At 39.3% G+C, this 21,445-nt stretch overlaps 1 protein-coding gene across 2 annotated transcripts in view; it reads right to left on the bottom strand.

Annotated features, from left to right (window-relative positions):
• The window catches only part of RAB27B (RAB27B, member RAS oncogene family), a 56,169-nt gene extending 35,216 nt beyond the window's left edge, over nucleotides 1-20,953 (bottom strand). For both annotated transcript variants that reach the window (XR_007455351.1, XM_049619979.1), the window contains exon 1: nucleotides 20,870-20,953. The gene's annotated coding sequence lies outside the window, so the exon portion shown is untranslated. The remainder of the gene's footprint in view (nucleotides 1-20,869) is intronic.
• Between the last annotated feature and the right edge of the window lie 492 nt (nucleotides 20,954-21,445).

Consider the following 21,445-nt stretch of genomic DNA (forward strand, 5'->3'; position numbering starts at 1 on the left):
TTCTTCTTCTTCTTCTTCTTCTTCTTCTTCTTCTTCTTCTTCTTCTTCTTCTTCTCCTCCTCCTCCTCCTCCTCCTCCTCCTCCTCCTCCTCCTCCTCCTTCTTCTCCTTCTTCTTCTTCTCCTTCTTCTCCTTCTTCTTCTTCTCCTTCTTCTCCTTCTCCTTTTTCCTCCTCCTCTTCCTCTTCTTCTTCTTGCTCCTCTCCTCCTTCTCCTCCTCCTCCTCCTTCTTCTTTCTCTTCTGTTTTTTTAAGCATCCACACTTGCCCCGGACTGTCAGGCAGCAAGTGCCCTCTGAACTTCACTTAACCTTAAGGAATTCTCTCTCATCTACTTTTTGTTAAATGTCAAGATTTCAAGGTTGATTCGTCTTCTAAAGATGCTTCTGGATGAGTTGAAATGATCAAAATTCAGAGAACTTAATACCTCAGTGCAGCTCTGTAGTCTTGGAGTCCATGATAATTGTGCTTGGGTCCAGCTGCACTGATTTCCCTGCACTGCCCAACTACCCAGAACACAGTATATGCTCAGGTGTTTTGTTTTGTTTTTTTGATGTTTGTTTATTTATTTTGAGAGACAGAGAGTGCTAGTGGAGGAGAGGGGAAGAGAGAGAAAGAGAATCCCAAGCAGGATGCATGCTCAGCATGGAGCCTGATGTGGGGCTCGGTTCCACAACCGTGGGATCATGAGCAGAAATCAACAAGTGTCTGACACTTAAAGGACAGAGCCACTCAGGCACACCAGCATACACTCAGGTTTAAATTTTTTAAGTTTATTTATTGAGAGAGAGAGAGAGAGAGAGAGCACACAAGCAGGGGAGGGGCAGTGAGAAGGAGAGACAGAATCCCAAGCAGCCTCCATCAGCACAGAGCTGGATGCGGGGCTCAAACTCACAAACTGTCAGATCATGACCTGAACTGAAATCAAGAGTCTGACACTTAACCGACCGTGCCACCCAGGTGCCCCCATGTTCAGTTTTAAAAGAGAATGTCAGGACAGCGCAGCAAACATTTGCTGAACGTCAACTATATGCAAGAGACTTTTCTAAGTGCTGTAAACACAGAGACACACACGAGTAGCTAAGCTGGGAACAGAATTTGGTTTCATCTCTCCTCCCTGGATCTGTCCCTCAAAAGATATCATTATCACGAAAAGACCTTGAAACAGATACTCACATTGTGTCCTCTGTGACAGTAACTAGAATGGTTTTGTGGTCTGTCTCTACATCATGCATTCCATAAAACACATCTACAAAGGGGGAGAAATAAAGTATTTGGGATATGCAGGAGTAGACATCCACCCCTCGTTTCAATTCAGTCCTTTCATTTACACATGAAGACATGGGTATGATATACACACACTTCAAGCAGAATAAGATTTCTTAGCAAGAAACACTGCTTCCTTTCCCCCTAAGTCACATAATTATGTCTGTTCAAGTCTTTTTCATAAGCCCTTCATGCTCAGGTGACTCAAGGCAGATGAACCAACAAGCACAAAATCCAGAACTACCTTGTAAAGGATTTATAGTGATGAAAGAAACTTGAACCCCAAGGAATTTTACCTGTTCAGTTTCTCTCAGCTGGTTCTCTCTAGAAGGCATTTTAGCGGAGATAGTTGTCCGCTGAGAAACAGAAACAGCTGTTCTGAATTGTTTTCCAAATTAAAGATTGGCATTTCTGAATAGTGTTAAGAAAAGTGGAATCTCAAAGTTAGGTCAGATTGAGATGTGACCCTAACAAGACTTTGGGGTCAGACATGGCTCAAATTCCTTTCCTCTAATTACCAGCTGTGTAGTTTGAATAATTATTTAACCTGGCTCTCACATCCCTCCTGTGGAAATGGGGTCATACAGTATGTGTAAAGCACCTGGTTAGCCAATGGGGAGACACTGAGTAGGTGAAAATGGTCTCGGTATAAAGCACTATCAGCAACAATTTCTTTGGAATCTTTGCATTTCTTTGTAATTACTGTGGCAATTGCAAACATTAATAATATTTCTCATTTTGTGACTGCGGTAAAGGACTCTGGAATGCCTTGGGCCCTATGAAAAAGTGAAACTACAGCATAAAATGTAATGTTCTAAAGAGTTTACCATTTAAGAACTGCTTTGTGAATGATCACCAAAATATACTAGGTAAAGACACGTGTATGTAGTGTGTATTTATCAAAACTCATTGAACTGTATACTTGAAATGGGTGCATTTTTCACTGTGGGGTAAATTATCCCTCAGTCGAAGACAATCACTGGGGGGAAAAAAGGTGCTGTTGCCTGAGTACAATCCTGAATGATGTTGATGAACTATTCTGGAGTGTGTGATTTGGGGGCAGAGACTTCTAAAACCATCTCAGAGGGTTCTAATGTGAGAAAAAATAAAAAATAAAAAGACAAATAAGCTGCTAAACAGCATGATGAGTAAAGAGTGTGCCAGAGTTAGCAAATACTATTCAGGACACTCAGTTAAATTGGAATTTGGAATTAAAAAATAATGTTTTAGTAGTGTAAGTGCATCACAAATACTGTACATTTAACTGGATGTCATGTGTCTCATCCGGCAACTGAACAGTATGATAAATTTGGTGCAAAAAAAAAAAAGGAGAAAGAAGAAAATATGTATCCAAGTGTTTAATTAGACATGTATAAAATGGATTTTGAAGTTTTGCTTCTGGGAGGGGGAACTAGATAGGAGGCAAGGAAGGGAAGGATACTTTTCACTGTACACTTTTTGTGCCTTTTAAATTCTGAACCATATGAAAGTGTTACATATTTTTAAAACAAATAGAATTATAAAAATTAAAAATAATTTCTAAGGGGAGCAAAGAATCAATATAGGGAGACATAACCAATACATATGATACACTTAGAAAACAAAAGTGATAGGAATCTGTCAAAACACTTTATTCTATTAGACTCTGGTTTTTCAGTGTAGGCATAAATAGAATTCATAGTAACAATCACTTGTTGAGTTGCCAGATTATAATTGGAATTAATATTAGCAGCCTCCTGTTGAGTTGCTGTTACGCTAAGCACTTTACATACTTTAGCTAATTTAATTCTCAGAATAACCCTCGGGGGTTTTGCAAAGGAAAAGGCTGAAACTCAGAAAGGTTAATTAATTTGCCCAAATCACACAACAAATGATTGGCAGCCCTGGGGTTTGAATCCAGGTCGGTCAGAATCCACAGCTTGCTGCTTTTAAACACAAGACAATTACTGTACTGTCTTCCAGCATGTTGATTCCCAAAGTCAGGAAATTTGCAGTTGGACATGAAAATCAATGCAAAAAGGAAGGGCAATGAATGCACACTTCATATATCAGCGTGAGGCACCAAGCTACGAAACACAACACCCTGGGAACTATTTCCTTTTTTAAGTAAATATACGGTTACGCCTCACTTCAGGCAATGCTTGTGGTCCTGGACAGTCGTTTATAAATGAGATTTATGCAAATGCAATCATATTTAGAGTAAAACTGGAAGTCTGCTTTTTAAACAAAGTGTGTAAAATATGACTGAACTCAATTCCGTTGTTTTGGGGCAGGGCACAAAATCGGATAGCCTAAGAGTTTGCTAATCGTCCTTCAGAGTTGGGGTATTAATATAAAACATGACTGACAGTTTACGTGTGGAGAGGCTACTTCGCTAAATTACAAAGGATTTAGTCAGTTAAATTAAATTTCTAACTTGAGGCTACCGTTAGCTAATTTAGTGCTCAGAAAGCATGAGTATGGGGCGCCTGGGTGGCTCAGTTGGTTGAGCGTCCGACTTCAGCTCAGGCCACGACCTCACGGTTCACGAGGTCAAGCCCTGCATCAGGCTCTGTGCTGACGGCTCAGAGCCTGGAGCCTGATTCGGATTCTGTGTCTCTCTCTCTCTCTCTGCCCCTCCCCCACTTGTACTCTATCTCTTTCTCAAAAATAAATAAAAACATTAAAAATTTTTTTAAAAAAGCATGAGCAAATATTTATTATGGAGAAGCAGAACGCCACTTAACTTATCAAACTCGTACTTTTATCATAGCTTATCAGAGACAGGAATATGCTAGAGGACTAGTTTTCTATTGTGAATTGTTTTTACGAAATCTCCCCCAAATCTATTCTGTACACATCTTACACGTTCCCATGATCTGCCTTGTTTAGATGGCAATGTGTAGGAAGTGGGGGAGAAAAGGGTTTATCTGTTAGAATTGATGATCAAAGGCAAATTAATACTTCAAGAGTCTTTAAAATTAGTAATTTTATAAACAGTTGACCAAAAGCTATCCTTCTTAAGATGAGAGCCACAGACTTGCCAGGATTTCTGTCAGAGGTTGGGATGGGCGTGGTGTAAGGCAGGTAACTGTCCCCTCCAGCCCAAGGGCAACCAGAGCATCGCCCTGAGGTTAAGGCAACACTTGACTTCCCCATGTTCAAACTTTGCACTTTCCATATTACATCAACTCTTCTGAGCACCCAGTATTATGATTCTTAATTCAGAAAAAATCAACTCAGGAATGATCATTCAAAGCCGTATCCAGAGATGTTGTTGGCCAGGCAATAGCTCCATTTGTCAATGTTGGTTGCCATCTCGGTAGAGCAGTATTTGTGCCATCATCTAATATTCTATTTTCCTCTTTATTCCCCATAAATGGGAGCACTTTCTTTGAAAGAACAAAATGAAAGAATGTGTATAAAATGCTAGATCTACACCATCAACGATTTTATCTAAATAGCTATGAGTAATTGAAGATTTCATATTACTTTCAGTTCCCTGGAAACAGACAGCTTTCCACCTCCTCAACCCTTACCACCCCATACCATACCGTGAAATTTATTTATTTTTTACATTTATACATATTTGATTCAGTACATCTTTTCCAGAATGCATTACATTCTGGTAAGGGACTGCCAGTACTTAACCCGCATAAAACTCGTGTTATTTCCAATAAATCAAATTGTTTCTCCATTTGATTATATTTGTTATATGTAATTGAATCAATGGGGTTTTTTTGTTTACTCTTCTTCATTTTAAAAAGAGGGAAATTGAATTGTTTACATCATTTATAAACTATGATGGTTAAAAAAATGTTTTCCTTCAGTTTTCCAAACCTCTTGTTTCTCCTCCCTGTAAGTCAACAGCCTATTCTTACCTAAATGTGTCCTTACCTAGAGTCTGGGGAAATACATGTATGTTTATTTATAAATAAGTTTTATTTTAACATTTCTTTACTCACTATTTGAGCCTATACCTTATAACTCTCTCCAAATTTTATCAGAAAAGTCTTAGCACCAGTGGTAAGATGAATTAGTAAGTAAAAGTGAGCACCGATATTTAAAAAAGACAGGCTTACAAGGCCAGTTTCAGGTATATCTAACCTCGTAATCAACGTGATATTTCTAATTAACATCGTGTTCTTAGCTGGAGTAGTCTAGGATGGGTTGGAGGCCATAGCCTTCAACATTTCCAAGTTGACTCTCTAATCCACAGGTAAATAAATACATATTGTTCTCTTTCTACAGTGATTTTAGAAGCACAAAAACAACATCCTGCTCAAACATACCTCTTCCTCCAATTTACTAGGAAACCGGGTAATTCTGCCATTACAAGAATTTTATCTGAACTTCTTAAAAAATGTAAATGTCAGCAAAACATGTGTGATAGTACCACATCCCAGTAACACACAGAACTTTAGATCCCCAGGGAAATCCTTCAGAGAACGAGATAGGATTAGTGTCTCAGACTTTCTTATTGCCAATATAAAAGCAATCATATAAAATCTATTTCTACATTATTTACAAAACTACAATTAAAAACATTATCCATAATGGGCTTTGTGCAGTAAAGTTACTATTAGAACAATGATAGAAAAAGACACGTGTCTCTCCCAATAAACTGATACACTTTCTTTAATCCAATAAGAAAAGCTATGGTACTCATTGTTTGCGTTTGTTTCTGTTACCTCGAAGATCAGAATTCAGTTTTTTTTCCTTAATGTTTAAATGATCAAAGGTGCCCTGCTTAAACTACCTTACCTCTCTCTACTTGTCAACTACAGAACTCTGTTCTTGTCTTTTCTATTCCTTTAGCTACTGCACTAAACTTTACTGCACTAAACTGTTCATTTAGTGCACTAAACTATTGCACTCCTTCTGTGGGAGGAAGTAAACCCAGCTGATTCTCATACTTCATGGTAGTTTTATTCTATAAAGTCACCGTAAATACTGATTTAGTGAACACTGAGCCATTTTTCCCAGGGGAAACACAGGATAAACTTCCTGTGAGCCTCTGGTCCCAATATTTCATCACCTGATCAATTTAAACCTCATTTTATGTGTATTTCTGTTAAGGACACCTTACTTAATATTACTGTTGATTCATAAACATTGAACTCAGGACCAATAGCACTATAACTCATGCCTGGGTGAAGCTTATCTGATGCATATATTTTCTTCATAAGGCACATTACAGCCTCCCTGCACTTAAGAGCACTAATCACTTCAGTAATATGCTCGGGGCACATTGTAAACAGAAAAACTACTACCTAAAAGCACAAAAATGGGGAAAATATGGCACTAAATAAACTGTGAAAAGGACACTTGTTTACAGTATGAGAAACTGAAAGGTAGGAAACTGAAACAAGAAAGTAGAGTGTCCACTCGTTTGACCTCAGCTGGGAACAAGCACATCAGGAGACTCAAAATTTTCCCCATGTCTATGCATGCTTGTGAACGACTACAAAAAACACCGGGAGTATTGACGTCTTGGAGTTAAAAATAAATTTCAGCCAGCGGGAAAATGCACAAATAGACAACTGGCAAATTGTGAGGATTGGTTATATGACTTCCCCAAATTAACACTATTATATTTTGGCCAAATAGCGCATTAGACACCATTAGAATATCAGATTATGGAGTAGAAAGGAGGGGCCTGAGAGAATGGGGACCAGGGACAGGTACACTTTGATTATCTTGTGGGAATGAGAGAAAGGTTAGAGCAAAGGCAGGAGGAGCAGATCCCAGGGGAGCAGCCAGGGAGCCCCACGAGGGACTCAGGTCCCTGAGACAAGGATAGGAGAAGCATGGTGAGCCTGAAATGAACATAGCATTAACCTATTTCACAACTGTACTTTTTTCCTATCGCAGTGACCCTTTTATTATACCCATAGTTGCTTAACTAGGGGAAGTCATGGGGACTTTCTTTTCTTCCCCAATATATTCCTACCCCAAACTTAGAAAAATGTGTCAGGCCATATGACCAAGTATTGTAATGCGAATATGTCTGAGGGAAAAGAGGCCTAATACATAATGTGCTGATTTGGGCCAAATTGTTAGTTAAAGTTGGAATACCTGGTTCTCAGGGGGAGACTCCACTTTCTAGTTGATATTAGAACAGCCACTCCCATCTTCCCCAATGACACCAGTATAAAGACACACACACACATACACATACACACACACTAGGTAAAAACTGGTAGAAAGGCAGGTTGGGAAAGTTCCTTGTGAATTTTGTAGGACTAGCAATAAAGCATATCAGTCTGTCCAATGAGGATGCTGCACACAGTAGGTCCTCCAGGGATCAACTATGTTAGAAGTATCTCTAAATTAAAACTAATTAGCTCACGAAGTGAAAATTCAGTCTGGTTTTCCATCTCTACTTGGCTTATCACCAACAGTAATAAACCCTCTTGGATCTTTCATTCACTGAAAAAATTACTGGGAATATTCGCACCAGCCAGCCCTGTAGATATTTCAACTGCAGCCATCTGTCATGGTTTATGACTAAGTCAGTGTCTTTTTCTGTAAGGTTATTTCTTGTGCAAAATATTGATATATATTAAACCTATATTTGTACCTGGGTTTTCTTCATGAACTTGGCTTGGTTCTTGCAGTCACACCCTTGTTATTTCAGACCCAACCCTGATTATTATGACACTGCAGCCATCGCCCGGCTTTCCTTCTAGTTCTGTGGGACTTGCACTTCCTGTCCTTCATTTGGACTGTGGCCCTAAACCTATTTGGATGGGCAATTTACATACAGATTCCAGCATATGAGGGATGGTTGCTCTAATAGTCACAGTTTTAAAAACTATTTTAATCTTGATTATCTGAAAAGGAAGAAACGTGGATAGCTCCAGTTAGCTCCAGTTTGGTCAATGTTTATAGACTTTGAAGAAACATTTCAAGGAAGACTTCATCATTTACAACATTTACATTTCAGAAGAACAGAAATAATAGAAATGGAAATAATAGACATGTCGTTACCGTACGGTATTTTAACATGTTGGAATCAAGTACACTGAGCTGAAGCTTAGGATGCGTCTGATTTCCAAATAAGCCATTTTTTTCTGCTTTTTTGCAAGGTAGTTTAACATTGGTCCCCTGGCTCTGCTGATATGCAGCAGGCACACCACTGTGGCTTCAGTGTTCCTATTATTCTTCCTGGTCAGCAGGTGTCATGCTAGCTGTTCAATGTGTTCAGCATTATACCTAGTCCCTGGGGAACCAGGAGAGGACACAAGAGAGTGAGTATGACTACATCCCTGATGCTATTTTTAAAACTACTTCACGTGCAAGTTCTCTTATCAGAAGCACATTTTTAATATAAGGTAGCTTAGAGGCACGTGGGTGGCTCAGTCAGTTAAGCGTCCTACTCTTAATATTTGACTCAGGTCATGATCTCATGGTTCCTTGAGTTCAAGTCCCGTGTCTTGATATTCTCTCTCTTTCCCTCTCTCTCTTCCTCTCCTCTGCTCACTCTCTCTGTGTCTCAAAAATAAATAAGTAAACTTAAAAAAAAATTTAATTAAGGTAATTTAGCACTACCAAAATAAATTTCCTTAAAAAACTGAAATTATAGGTATACTATTACCACAAAGCTTTAATAAATATGAAATACAAAATATTTAAATATATTAAATAAATATATTAAATACTAAATAGGAATATTAAAATATAAAATATTTAAACACTGTACATGGTGCTAATTTATTTTAGTGCCTTTCTGAACCTCAATCATCAGAAAAACCTGTAGCACAAATTCCGGGCAGATTAAGCTACTTGCTGACATAATCCCCAGGGACAAATAGTGTAAGTAAATCTGAGGGGCAGTGATCGACTTTATAGAGGTTTACAGTGTCTGTTCATTACAATATAACACAAAAGCATGAATCGAAGATATTAACAACAAATATTTTTGCCTGAAACTAGCAAATCGAAGGTAAAATTGTTGCAGCAAACCCCCAGACTAAGAATATATTTTAAATAGGCATTTTTCTCTTAAAAGCAAAAGATAAAACCTAACAGCGATAAATATCTTAAACTATATTGTGATCAGTGGTTGGATTTCGGCTTGGACCCATACCATAGGAAAAAGAATTTCTACCTATTCTATTTCTATGCTCCCAATGGTTATTTTCTTTATCTTTATTGGTATTATCATCTAAGCTTAGATGGATTTGGACTGTCCTCATAAATCACATTATACCTAAAAATTAGTTGAAAGTAGCTATCTAAATTTCCATTCAAACATAAAGTTTTACAGACCTATTTTTCTGAAAAATAGTTCAAAAACTCATGTCATTAAGAAGAGACTGGAAACGAATTCAGTGCACTTGATAAAGTGTTCTAGTAGTTCTGCCAAAAAAAAAAAAAAATCCCATAAAATCCTTCTAAATTCCTGTAGTTATCTGACCTAGGTTTTTCTTATGGCAGAATAAATGGAAGACTGCCGGCATAATCCTTTCTACGACAAGTGGGTCAACAACTTCCGTGTCAGTTTTCTAAATTTCACTGACTTGAAATTATTATTTGGAGATAAGCCAAGTACGGATAGAACACCAAGTCCAAATTTTCCCACGATGAACTAATTATAGTTTACTTTAAGGCTATTTCTTATATAGCTACCTTTTGCTACCAGGCATCTGACCTATCTTGTTGCTTGACCACACTTCCAAATGTGTTAATGTGGCAAATAAGGGATGCTGTTTTGCTTCCTATAATCAATAGGTGTATTTTTATCTCTAAGGAAAGTCAAACTGTTACGTTTGTGGTTCCTGTGAATTGTTTAAATCTTCAATTCTGAACCATTTTATTTTATGTAATAAGTCTGTTTTTCTAGACTGACAGGTTAGAAATTGGACTGAATAGTATACTAGCATCTATTTCTGTGGATAACAACTCAGAGGGCAGTAATGGTTTTAACGGTCACTCTAAAATTACCAAGATGCAATCAACCGAGAGATCTTTGGTATTACATACCTAAAACGTTGGCCATTTAGTTTGCAGGTGTGGGCCTGGACCTGTTTAGAGATTGTACAGCCGTTCACAAGCCTATCTCTTATACTAGCAGCTGGCTAAGTTTGGCTCATAAAAATGCTATCATTCCTGATGGAAAAATGCTTAGGCTGGTTAATCAATTACAATTACTTTAGTCTGCAGACTAACCACGGTGTCTGCCAGCTTACCACCTGAGTCTCCTTACATATATTTGTAATGTTTACCCATGAGACAGGAAACCAAGAACTTACTGTCAAGAATACATAATCGGAGTGTGCAGTCAGTTCAGCATCCGACTCCTAAGCATCTTGGCTCAGGTCATATTCTCAGCTCAGATCGTGATCTCACAGTTAGTGAGTTCAAGCCCTGCATCAGGCTCTGCGATGATGGTGCAGAGCCTGATTGGGATTCTGTCTCTCCTTCTCTCTGTCCTCCCCCACTTGTGCTCTCTCTTTCTCTCAAAAATAAATAAATAAACAAACAAATTTTTAAAGACTACACACTCAAGTGTTATGGACAGCAATGGTGAGCAGGCCTCAAACTCTATTAAAAGAGTTCCCTTCCTGAGGATTGACTTAGGAGACTCTGTAGAAGGACACCAATGACCATTTCTACAAAAGGACGTTGACTATATTTTCAGAACTGCCTATCTGAACACTTATCTAACCCAGGGTCTGCCCTTAATAATGGAAGATTTTAGGGGCACTTGGGTGGCTCAGTTGGTTAAGTGTCCAACTTCAGCTCAGGTCATGATCTTACGGTTCGTGAGTTCGAGCCCCACGTCAGGCTCTGTGCTGACGGCTCGGAGCCTGGAGGCTGCTTTAGATTCTGTGTCTCCCTCTCTCTCTGCCTCTCTCTCTTTCTCTCTTAAAAATAAATAAACATTTAAAAAAATGGTAGCTGCTCCAGGATTTCTAGGCCATAGCATCACCATCCACTTGGGCCACATTAGTTTTTATTTATAAAGTTCTTTTTTGCCCCAAATCATTCCCCTACAATACTATTCTTAAGCCTGCAACTTCTAACATTAGGTTTGCCTTTGGATTTTTGCTACATAAAGTAAATATGCTCACTGGGCAGGGTAATTCATTAGCTGTTTTCAGTCATACCTACATTAACAAAAATTCATTCATCAGAAAGACTGGTCAACAAGCCATTAATTTCCCATCTTGGAAGCAACAAACTATCAAAACAGAGAAAAATGGACTCTGAGATAAAGTTCTGACAAGGAATAATTTTCCCTTGACTTGTACTAAAAAGAAAGCTCTTTGCTCCACTTTCAATGAGTGTCAAAGAAAAAAAGACTCAAGCAGACATTTTTACCTCTATGACAAAATAGACTATGTAATAAAATTTTTTGTCCAGATAGGAGTTTAGGGGCCATAGGGAAAACGTGGCTTTATAAAAAGCTTCCTTATTTCCAATTATATAGGAGAAGCTGAGAATATATCGTTTCTCTAAAATGTCTGCAAAAAAGAATCTTTCATTTCTTTCTTAATAAAGCTTCAGGACAAAAGCAACTATTCTTAAGAATGTTATGGATTTACCTTAGACACCTTGCTATAGTGTAAATGTACTTCTGGCAACTCAACACTGGAATGATTATGATAAAAATATTTACTCTTCTTTTTAATTCTAGCCCCAATTCATTTCAGATCCAGTTAAATGGTAATTTCAAAGTAACAGGAATAAAGTGATATTTGCCGCTTAAAAAAAAAAAAAAGATATGGAAGCAACCCCATGTTCATCATAGATGAATGGCTAAATAAGATGAACTGTGTATATATAACAAAATATTAACCAGTCATTTTTTAAAAAGGATGAAATCTTGCCATTTGAGACAACACGGATGGGCCTGGAGAGTACAATACTAAGTAAAAGAAAGAAGTCAGTCAGAGAAAGACAAATACCATATAATTTCACTCAGATGTGGAATTTAAGAAAAAAAAAAAAAAACCTAATGAACAAAGAAAAAGAAGAGACAAAGAAAACCGATTCTTAAATACAGAGACCGACTAAACTGACAGTTGCTGGAGGGGAGGCGGTGGGGGGGGGGGAATGGATGGAATAGATAAAGGGGATAAAGAGTATACTTACCTTGATGAGCTCTGAGTAATGTATAGAACTGTGGGGTCATTATATGATACACCTGAAACTAACAGAACACTGTATATTAAATATATTTGAATAAAAATAAAATTAAAATTGAAAAAAGGTATTATTCAAGAGCCAGTCTACTCTGTAGACTTTTCTTCATGAGTGCTGGATTTGATATATGTTCTTAGCATCTGGGAGCACGAGAGAGTACATCAGGCCAGGAGAAAAACCCTTAATAGATAAAAAATTTCACTTCTACCTTTATAATACCCTTTTCCATGGCACCCTGTGGTTTGGAGAACTCACTGTCACCCACATCGAGTTCAATTTTGTCTCTAAATCGTTCATTCCTTGGGCTAATTTTGGCAATTGTGTTAAAAGGCACCAGACTCATAAAGATTATGGCTAGGATGGGAGACATGTTTGTTTACTTTAACCTTCTTTTGTCTTTTTCATATCTTGGCATCTATACTGTCTAAATGCCTGAAATCTTCACACGACATATGCAAAACAATTATCCCAAACAGAAAGCAGTAGTAAGAAAAAAGTAGAATTTGCGAAACTGTGCCCATTAAAATGAAAATGATCAAGCTTTTGATATTCTTACACAGTGACCCAGATTTGAAAACTGGTGCATTCAGTGAAGGCATTCCTTAGGTGGTAATATTTCAAACTGAAAATGATGGTGGTTGTTGTCAGTCTTTAATCAAGGACTCATTATCAACGCAAATTTTCACCCTCGACGACGGTATCAGAGTTATAATTGATAGTGATCTGCAAAGGTCCATCGTGAGTTACAGCTTTTACGAAAAACATATTTTTCCAGAATTTGGTGTCAGAAATTATTTATCCGTAACAAAGAACACTTTACATACCTGAAATCCAGAAGGTATGGACATAACACCTCAACTGGACAAGTGAGCATGAAGAATGCTGTCATACTGATTACTTAATACTCAGAAATACTTGAAATGGAGAGGCAGTCATATGGTAGTACAAAGAATGTTTTTAAATGTAATAAAAATATTCCCAGACTTTTTCAAACAGTGAACGGGAAACCCTATTATCATGGGGTTGGAGATGAATGGGAAAGGGGAGGTAGGAGAGAAAGAATAACTCTCCCTAAAACTTGGTCAATCATTTGCCATATATTTACATTTGACAATATTTTGCATACTGTTGCAAATTGCAAGAGTAATCATAACTAGAGAATTATTCCTTTAGAACATCAGGATGTATTTTATGTTTTGGTAGGTAGATCTTGAGATTAAATGTGTCATAAGTTCAGTCACAGCCGAGCTAAAAGAAAGCTAACCTTAAAAAATGAAGAAATGGGAAATAATTTGTTTTAAAATTGCTATTGGCTGGCTATCAGTTATTACAGCATGATATTAATGAGCCAAAATCAATAGACTCAATCCCTTTAGAGATCTGTTAAGTCTTCCATTCTCTCTACTAGAACACATTCCTAACGAGATAGGAGTCATTTTTCACAAGGTGGGGCTGGGAGAGAATACAGAATGGAATTATAGAAAAAGGAAGTGTTACTTGAAGCGATTGCCTGACAAAAAGGGATAATGATGCCATCTTCATAAACTAATAGCTAAAGGCAAATTTAATATATTCTTCCGGTTTAACAATGATTAAAATGATGATAAATATATATAATTAGATGTAATCTTACATTTCCCTTAAGTCTTTTCAGAACACACATACCTTTATTAGTCAAAGCTGATGAGTGCTTATGGAAACAGAAGAAAATCATGAGTCCTATGTTATAGCTACTACTTCTCCCCGAGGGATGACACCTGGTCCTGTGGATGAGCAACATTTTCCAGCCGCTGTCAGCAGCCTGACCTCTCCCAGGAGGTTCAGATTCTGGAAGCCATTTCCTTGAACATATCAAACTGAACGACCACAGCTACCCCAAGCGTAGTATGTCTTTCTCCCCCAACCTGCTTCATCTTTTTTATACTTAATTTCAGTTTGGGGGACCACTATTCATTCATCTCTTACCTCAAAACCAGCAACTGAGACTTTATAAAAATTTCTCTTCTCTCTCAATGTCTGGTCAGTGCTACTCTTGTTAATTACTTCTCTAACCTGACGTCTCTTCTCCAACCTTACAATTACTGAGCTAACTTCAGTCTTTCTTTATTTCCCACTTCTGACTGATCTCCCTACAGTTTTAACCCTCTTAAATTTACCTTCCTTCCTATTTATTATCACAATATTGCATTGAAACCACTAGCTTAAACCTTACCTGGCTACACTAAACTTGTCGTTCATGAATCTCTCTAACATACCAGATTCTAAGTCCTTCAAGAATAGGAATGATATTATTCATCTTTTACAACCAAAATACCAAATACGCTGCTGACACATAATAGCTACTTTGTGACTTCTTTCAATAAAAAAATTCAGATATATAAAAATTATGCCAGAGATTAAATTGTTATTATCAGTTTTAACATGGTGAGATCTTTTATTGAAACAAATACCACTGTCAACTTTGACTTAACTAATGGCATTTTCTCCAAAGTTTATGCTATCCAGGTGCAGAACGTCAATAAGTCTTCGTGTTCTCATTTCCATCTTCTGGATCAAGTTATCATGCACAATAACATGTTTACTCTAAAATAATAATAGTAATAATAAAATAAAATAAAAAAGACTAACTAGAAAGGAGTTCTCAACTATTTCTTTAATCCTTTTATTCCAATTTCTACACTTTTAAAAAACATAGTTCCTGAAAAATAAGACAGATAAAAATGCTTCTGCTGGTTATAAAATATTATGATGCAAACATGGCTTCTTGCTTTAAGGATATAGTCAACATTTATGAATTCAAATTGTTTCTTTTCTCTTTTGTATTAGTTCTCCATCCTTAAGCTGCCAAGACTATCCTTGTGTGTGGATATTTACTATACTGATTTTAAGAATCAACATTCTTAAATGTTGATACAACTTTAGACTGATTACAGCAGACTTCAAGGTTTTAGTCACTAAAATCATCCTAATTCAACACTTTCCAAGAACTGATAGGAAACTAGCTTCTGGTTTCCTGGGCCTCATGCATGCGTTTATTTTAAATGTCAAAGTGTACTTTGAAAGAGTGAAAAACCATAAGGAGTCAGAACCATGAAGACCACACTTGGTTAGAAACACTGGTGCGAATTAGAAAGGAGAACATTATGATTCAAGGAAATTCATCTTTGCACCAACTCAGTTATTATCATGTAGTTGTTTTACAGGAAAAAAACACAACACAGAATTCAAAGAATTCCTCCCAGTTTGCACAGGAAACAGATGCACACCAGGCCCTCTCCAAGTCTTGAGAGGAGACCAAGTCCAGGGGTCGGTATAGTTTTCCCCATCAGAGGACAACACACAGGTCCTTATCCTCCATTTTTCATCTCACCCTCACTTTTATCTAGGGATGCTCTCATCCCCCAGAAAAAGGTATTAGATATGGGGCGCCTGGGTGGTTCAGTTGGTTAAGCGTCCGACTCTTAGCTTCATCTCAGGTCATGATATCACGGTTCCTGGGTTTGAGCACTGCGTAGGGCTCCCTCTCTCTCAAAATAATAAATAAACTAGAAAAAGGGATTAAATAAAGGATAAGATACAAGGGGTAATAAATGTCATTTGGCTCAACTTCCCAGTATAGGCCATCTCTGCAACAAATAATTCTTAAAGTAGCACGTTCTCTGGTCTTCTTTGGTTTTATCCAGTCTCTGCAATGACTTCCCAAGTGGTCTCTCCAGCCTCACCTTGTGCCCCTCTCCACCCCCTGCCTTCCACTTAAACCCTCTATCAGCTTACTGAATGCACCAAACTCTTACCCAGGTCAAGAACTCAGCAGGTGCTTTTGCTCTATCTGGATTGTTCTCTCTTAACTGTCCATCTGACCGTCACCCAGACATCCTTCAGTTTCAACTGAAACACAATTTCTTCAAACAAGTTTTCTTGACCAATCCCAGCATTATTCTTTCCCATTTAAAGAAGTTACTTGTGATCACAATACCTTCTCGACACCCTTTGACTTTAACTCTCTTTTGGTGTTGTCAATTCCTTCCCATTTTGGAACACTATTTTCTTTTATGTAGAAAGAAGAGGGAAGCACAATAGAAACTGAGTAATTCTACTTTCACTCACATCCACTAACTTCCTTATTCACTGCTTTGCTCTAAATTACGCTAGAATCTTTGGCTCTCCTCAGCATTTTCCCAGGCTTCAGCCCACTCTGTTTTTATTCTTCTTCTTACTATGTTTACAGCTCATGCAACACCTTTGTGAGCATTTCTAATTATATGTTCCTTTGTTCATCTGTTCTATGAGCCAGTTTTCAAAATTGATTTGGCTAGAGACTCATAAGTTTCCCTAGTGGTCTCTCTTTAGGGATTAAGTGAAATGCTCTTTCCAGCATTTGTTAAAGTTAGTTTATACGAATGTCTTATTTTTAAGAACGCTGTCTTTTGTCAAAGTTACCAGTGATTCCAAATTGCCACAGGCAATTATCACTCCCTGCTCCTCATCGCACTCTGCATTTTAGCAACATCTGACACAAGTGACCATTCCCTTTTGTTGGAAACACTTCCTGGTTTGGGTTCCATGATGATACTCTTTTCTGGGGGAGGAGGGAGTTTTTTACTGGCTCCTTCAAGATCCCTCAGTGTGAGAATGAGCCAGAGCACAGCCCTTAGGTGATATGCTCAAGACCAGGGCTCTAACCAGCATCCAAAGATTCTTTGTTGCCAAATGTCTATGTTCAGCTGTGACTTCCTCCAAGTGCTCCAAATTCTATGTCCAAAAGCCCAATCTGACATTGCCACATGGGTACCTCAAACATACCTCAAAAGGCTAAAAAGGAATTCTGCATTTCCCTTCGGGTTTTGTTATTTCACTTAGTGTTATCCACCTTAGGAAACAGCCTCACCATCTCTCCAGTGTCTGGTGATCATTTTGGTTCTTCCTTTTCTTCATCCCATCCCTTATCCAATTTGTCAGCAAGGCCTGTTAGCTCTGCGTTCGAACAGTTCCTGAATCTATTTCTCTCCAGGACCACTGTTCCAACTCTTATCTATGCCACTGTCATCTGCTGGAATAGCCTCCTGGCTGGTCTCTCTTCTCCTCTGCTGGCCCTACAGTGTCTTCTCTTCAAGGAGGCCAGGGCGATCTTTTAGAAAGATGGCCTCCTGTGAGGTGCTTCCTTTGAATCGTACAGCATTCTCCCACCCCTCCAGGTCATTCTCATTATTTGATACTAAATTTTTTTAAACAGTACTGAAAGTTGTATAATTGATAATTTGTATATTGACTTACCTGTCTGTCTCTCTAAGCAAGAATGTAATTTCCATGATATTAACCTCTATTATCCACTGACTTAGAAGAATACTAAGGCTCAGAGTATGCTAAGCATCTGTTGAATGAATTTTCAATACACAATGTCTAAATCATGGTGTCTTCTCACCTCATCCAGAATACAAATCAAAACTCAACATGTCTCTTAGGACTCTCAAAGCCCTCTGTGACCTGGCCCCGTGATCGCCGCTCCCCTATCTCTTGCTACCCCCTCCCCCTCCTCCAGGTGTGCAGGCTTCTTTGGTTCCTGGAAGATGCCACACAAACCCCTGCTAGTTATCCTTTCTGTCTGGAAAACTCTTCCTGCTCACAACCACATGGCTCACCTGCTGACTGCCTTCAGGCCAATATTCAAAGATCATCTTCTCAGGAAGGCTGTCCCTGGGCATCTGATCTAAAGTTTCGACACTCACTGGGCCATGCCACTGACACTTTCTGCATGCCTCCTCTGCTTTATGTATTTTCTCCTAGCACTTATCTCTAATAGATTATCTCCTAGCACTACCTCTAATAGCACTTATCTCTAATAGAGTCAACATAGTATTCGATATAATATACTATATCTTATATTACAGGTGTGTATCGTGTTTACTCTCTATTTGCCCAGTGAAAGGAAAGCTCTGTGGGGCCAAAGATGCTTTTGTCTGCTTTGTCCAACCCCATCCACACAGAGCTCAGACTAGTGTTAGACATCAAGAAATATCTGTTGAATAAATGAATAAGAAACTTCCATCCCTTTTCTTAAAACACTGAGCAGTTTTTTTTAGTTAGAAAAGACAACTAATTAAAGATTTGCTTGATTATGTGTTAAACAGAGCTTTAATCTCATTATTGGTAACCTAGACAAGTTTCCTTCATTCTATGAGAGAAGGTTAATATTTGGAGAACATGAATAATGATTGTGTGAAACAAATTAAGTAATACTCTCAACTCCATTTATGAGTTTTACAATAGGCTTTTATTATGCTTAGTAATGTTGCTACTTCCTACTACCATATAATGAACTTCATCTCTAGCTACACCTAATAATGAGTAAAAAATCATTCTCCTTTAGGGGCGCCTGAGTGGCTCAGTCAGGTAAGCATCGGACATCACCTCAGGTCATGATCTCATGGTTTTTGGGTTTGAGCCCCTCATCCAGCTCTGTGCCCACAGTTCAGAGCCTGGAGCCTGCTTTAGATTCTGTGTCTCCCTCTCCCTCTGCCCCTCCCCTGCTCGCGTTCTGTCTGTCTCTCTCTCTCAAAAATAAATAAACATTAATTTAAGAAAAAAAAAAAAAGCATTCTCCTTTAGCCACAAACTCTACAAAGTGACATTCTCTTCATGGGAAACACCGGGTTTGTCCTGTCTACTGTAATTGTTTTCCTTCATCTCGATATTACAATTACTTGCTTAACAGCTGAATAATTGGTTAACCGACCCTGATGAATCAACTCAAGAAACTGGATTGATTGTGAGCTGAGCTTTATGTGAAAAGTTGGTACGTTTCATGCTGTACTACTAATTTGAAAGACCAAAAACCTAACATGAGGGTGGGAAAAGAGCAGATTTCTGTTCTAAACCACCTGGAGTTTGGCATAAATTCCACTTTTCCAGAAAAAAAAAAAAAAGTTAAATAAATGAAAAGCAATTCAGAAACCAGTAGATCATGTTAGAATAAAGCCCGTGCGCCAAGGAGCTGAGACCAATTTATGAGGGTTACCTTCCCTATCAGGTCAAATATGCCTATTCCAGAAATGGTCTGTGCGAGTTGTCATTTGCTTACATTTGACAGATTCCCTTTATCCCTTCTTGGCAACTATCAGAACAGGCTCATCCAGTTTCATCTGAAATGTTTTGTCTTCCTTTCGAAAGTACTGATGGTAACATTTTATGGCAGGCCATAGTCAGTTCTTAAGCAGAAAAGTCTTATTAATATTAAACTACCTGTCAAGATCACTCTTTTTTGGTCATCCGTAAGAATCTCCTTTTGCCGTAAAGAAGGGCTGATCCCATCCAGGTAGAGGATCGTGCTGAGAAACTATGAAAAATAACTATTTAGGCGGAACGGCACAAGCCAAGCATGACTCTCACTTCATACTACAATGTAGACTTTATAATAACTTGAGAATTCACCAGGCTACAATGCTGAAGTCCATCTTTTCTGTTAACTTCTCAAATTCAGCACTATACAACCATGCATATATCTATTTATTTATATCACTGAATATGCACGACTGTAACTAAATACTAAGAACGGCACACATTTAACAAAATAGAACTAAATAAAAATTCATAGCTACTGTTACCTTAGATAATAATTTTGTTGCTAATGACCTTGGAAGGACATTTATTAATTTGGGCTTAATTTAATAATGTATCATTTAAATCACCTGGAACCTTATACTCTTAATTTTAGCTCTTGAAATAAAAAGCCAGTAAACATGTTCCAGGTGTGGTGACTTTAACCAAACACAGCTTTTCTCTAGGAATGCAGCCTCCAGCTTTGCTAGTCACCTGCTTCAACAGCTTTCGAATGATCAAATAATGTTGTGTTGGGTGGGAAACTCTTGGAAGTCAAGGTCCTGTGACCACTTGAACAAGCACACACGCCCTAGTAGCTGCCACGCTTGGATCAGATTTGGAAATAAGTGAGCCAAAACCTGGAAGACAGAAATTGCTTTTGATGTCTCTGCGGCCACCTACACCTGAGGAAGTGCAAGGAAATGTCCTATCACTTACCTGGCTTGCCTCACTAAATGACTTCCCCTTCAATGAAACTCTAAGCATATTATGGTTATGATTACGATTACGATTATGATTATGCTGGCTGGTTTCGAGCTACAAATGGAAAGAAAATGGCATTGCTGCGCCCGGGGTTTTTTGGGGAGGGGGTGCTGTTTGTTCACTCCTAGCCAGCTGTCGGATACGGGAACAGCCAGGGTCAGCCCCCTCGAGTGTCCCCGAGACCCCGGGTCCCCGCGGCGGCTGCAGACCCGCGCGCTGGCGCCCGGCCCCGGCGCGCGCAGGGCGCATACCCTGCAGGCTCGGCTCGCCCCTCTCGGGGCCTGCCGCCTCCCGTCCACGTCTCACTTCCTTTTCCCCGGCCCGCCGCCGCCGAGAACACCCGGACTGGGTGGGATCGCATTCCTGCAAGAACAGCCCGGCTCGCCCAACTCACCAGCCGGCGAAGTTTCCTCGCGAAGAGGGCCGGGTGTCGGGTTTCAGAAATCTCCTTTCCCTTCCCCAAGCCCGTGAGCCCCGGGGCTTGTCCACGCCAGCGGCCGCTCCGGATCCGCTCTACCGGGCGCCACTCATGGGGACGGCTCCCCGCTTTCCAGCCTGTGGCTCGGGATGGGTCCCCGGCCCCTGCCCGTCGGGACTGCCGGTGGCAGGACTGGTAGCACCACCCCTGGGTCGGCCGAGCCGCGGGGATCTGCAAGGTCTGGGCGAGAAGAAGGCGTGTCTCCCGGTCCTAACGCGGATGTGCCGGGAGCTCACCTAGGGCAGATCTCGCCGGTGACTCAAAGGCTCTGGGCTTCTGGATACGTTCCCCACACTGCCAGGCTGGAGGCCCTCGCAGCGAGCTCATTTTTATTCCTCTGCGTTCCCGTGTTTTCTCTGATATCTCTCATTCAAAGCGCCCAGGGCACTGTGAGAACTGCTTCCAACGCATCGCATTTTCTCCTCCCGGGGGAAGTCTCATGAGCTGCGGGGAGAGCACGGAATTGCGGGTGGAGAACAGAGAAGGGCCCCG

The sequence above is a fragment of the Panthera uncia genome, assembly GCF_023721935.1.
Source record: "Panthera uncia isolate 11264 chromosome D3 unlocalized genomic scaffold, Puncia_PCG_1.0 HiC_scaffold_8, whole genome shotgun sequence".
Classification (NCBI taxonomy): domain Eukaryota; kingdom Metazoa; phylum Chordata; class Mammalia; order Carnivora; family Felidae; genus Panthera; species Panthera uncia.